The sequence below is a fragment of the Mesitornis unicolor genome, unplaced genomic scaffold, assembly GCF_000695765.1.
Source record: "Mesitornis unicolor isolate BGI_N332 unplaced genomic scaffold, ASM69576v1 scaffold213, whole genome shotgun sequence".
NCBI classification, from domain to species: Eukaryota; Metazoa; Chordata; class Aves; order Mesitornithiformes; family Mesitornithidae; genus Mesitornis; species Mesitornis unicolor.
The window spans coordinates 88740-92063 of NW_010176499.1; positions in this window are offsets into that span (position 1 = coordinate 88740).

Consider the following 3324-nt stretch of genomic DNA (forward strand, 5'->3'; position numbering starts at 1 on the left):
TTTGCTACTCTGGAAAAGGGACGGATGAAAAAAGTGGCTATGGGAGAGACATACAAGCATGTATAAATGCTTTCTACCCACATCATAACTACCCTCTGTTGAGTATAATAGTTTCTGTGGTAGGATTACTTTTGTTCCACTCCTTTCTGCCTTCACTTCTTCTCTCTTTCCAATGGCTGCTTGGAAGGTCATGGTACTTTACTAGTATCATGCCTTCGAGAGCTCAAAAGTAGAACTATCCTTATTTTACAAATGAAGAAACTGGAAGAAAGAAACTGTAAACACAAGACAGAAGGAAAACCACTTTTAGAATTAATAATAGAATAAAGAAGTAAATGGCTCCTAGTCCTAAGCTTAGCATGCTGTAAAGTGAATGTTTTCATCAGTGATCTGAGAGTAAATAGAAAAATCACTGATAATAAATCTTTCAGATGACTGATCCAATGAGGATAAAATGCCCAGACAGCACAATACAAATTCACTTAGTATTCTGTTCTTATTTCTTCAAACAAAAATTCTTTATCTAAAGCAAAGCGCAGATTTTTACAGGAAGAAGGAATGGAAGACATAGCTACAGAATGTATCTGAAAGTGAGAGGAGCAATGGGCAGTACCCTACAAATCAATGACTAAAAAAGCCCTAGTGGTTTGGGTTTTTCTTTAGAGCAACTGAAGAGAGGACTCTAGTGTGATAGACTGATATCATCTTTGGATATATAAGAAGGAAGTAGTTTATAAGAAAAGGGAGTGACTTCATCCCTGCTAAGAACACTGCAATTCATTCTGAAGTTTTTATTTTAAAAGATTATCCGTGCAAATGAGGGATAAGCCAAAAAATGTAGCAACTAAGGCAAATGACAGAGAGAAAAACAATAGGATTAATTGTTCCCACTTTCAAATGTTGCAGTGTAGATAGTTGAGTTAGTCCTCTAGGTCTCCCTTTAATCTCACTGGCAATAAATAGCTACTATATTTTAGGCATACACATTTAATGAAAGTATTCCTAGTCTTTAGACTTTTGTACCCTAGTTTGCTGAGGTGTACAAAAAAAAGATTGAGACAGTCTAAAAATACCCTACTGATGACAAAACCTCACTTATTTAGCAAGGAAAAGTCATAAAAACAATAACAGAAAGGCTTTAAGATAAAGTGAGACAAATTCAAATGAGAGAGAAATCATGCAAGTTTTCTTCCAAAAAGAGCAAGTAATGATGGTACTTTAATCTAATGGTTACTGCATGATGTTAATGCAACCTCACTAAGTAGATCTGGTAGCTTAAAATTTAAGTGAATTTTTATTTCACAGAACACTTTTTGCCTACTGAAAGACAATTTTGAACATGCTGTGGATCCATATTATTATGATTTCAATGGACACACATTATCTTTCAGTCTGCCAATAAAGGAAGGAAGTGAAGTTTATGTTCTAGTCTAGAACCAAGAGATGACTAATTTCAAATTTCAGCACACCCATTCAAAGTAACATATAAGCTCCTATGTACAAGCGAATAGTATAGCTAACCATAAACCCACCAGCAGCAGTTACATGTCCTTATGGAGTGAAAAATCAAACTGACAGTACTAAGCGAAGTGCTAACATAAGAAACCACTCATCAGATTTAACCTTTTGATTAAGGGGATCAATCCTGCAGACTGGTGGAAGCTTCTTTTCCTACAAGGAAGGAACAATTCTTATTTCCATGCAATTTTTCTATTAATATGCAATTACTTTATTTTGTAGCTATGTTTTTTTCTGACCAAATTTTCCTTCTCTTATACTATTAATTATACATTGGCATGTATTCAGTTTGGCTTCCTGAACTGCACATTCTAAACAGAGGCACGTGATTGCAATGTTGTGGACTTGTATTACTTTTACTCTATGGTAAAGAACAATTTTCGTATGGTAACCTCTGATCACCTATACCACAATCAAGGAATTATTTGTCCTTCCATCTTATCCTGCACAGTTTGTTTAGGCTGGCACTTCAGCTGCTGTCCACCATTGTAATAAATCAACACCTCTATAAGAAATTGTGCCACTCAGAATCTCTGAAAGATACTGCCTTTTAATTACATCGATACAAACCAGTAATTCCATCTAAAATCAAAAGTGTTAGGCTGCATAACAAAGTGGATATCAACGTTGCCTGTGATTTCCTTTGAATGCATACTACAGCTAACCCAGTATTCCTGATGTCCTTTACATGGACTCTGTGTTACTTATTACAACTGTAGCTGAGGATTATTTTTTCCTCTAATGGTGAGTCAATTTTTTATACAAAATGAGTCAATGTTCTAGGAAATAAAGACCAAAAAACCATAGACTAAGTCTGTAACATATTTCAGGAGGGGGGTTAGAATTCTGGGTTTAAATCGATGCCTGGTAGAGAAGCCCATATTTCTTAAAAATGAATAAATTTTAACGATAGAAACAATCTAACACAGTCTAACTTTGTTACTACTGTGCCATGAATACAAGACAGTTCAACTATATTGTTGCTATGCCATGAATGTTTACATTTATAAGTTCTTCCTATCACTGAAGTAAATGAAAATATAAAAAGATTTTACACAGAAATTAGCCCTTTCCTAAAAGATCATTTGAGAAATAAAACTGAAAAATTAAACAACAATTAAATATAAGACAGATTTATAAAGAAAGTAACTGGTTATGCCACAGATGTCAACCACTGAAAAAATATGGTTCATATCTGCATCTTAAATTGGATTTTAAGTAATCTGTTACAAGGAACCAAAGGATGTAGAGAAATGTCATGCAATGAACAACAGAGATAAGTAATGAATTCATAACAGAGTTTTCAGTATCTGGTTATTTAATTTTAAGACAACAGCACAGACTATCTATTATATCTTTTAAGCTCAGCAGTTCAAAGTGGAACTTAAATGCATTTGCTTAGATATTAAATGTCTTGCAATGTTTGTTCCCATTGACACTGGAACGCAAAGAGATTAAACTAAAACAGAGCCCAAAACAAACAATAGATTCATCGGTGACTTAATAGGCCTCCTATCTGAAGTAAAATAAAATGCTGAAATGAAGAACTACCCGCACCATCCTAGACTAACGTAGCTACAATAACATGTTTTTGGTTTGGTTTGGTTTGGTTTTGGTTGATTTTTTAAATTTATTTTCATTGCAAGGCACAAAATCTGCTTAAATCAGTCTTACAAAAACTTATGGACAAGGACAGCTTTGCACACATGATTAGGTCTTCTGAAATCAATGGACCCACTCATTTTCTTAACTGTTTGAAAAATCAGATTGCATATCCAGTAGGAACCTTTTTCCAAATGCAAAATC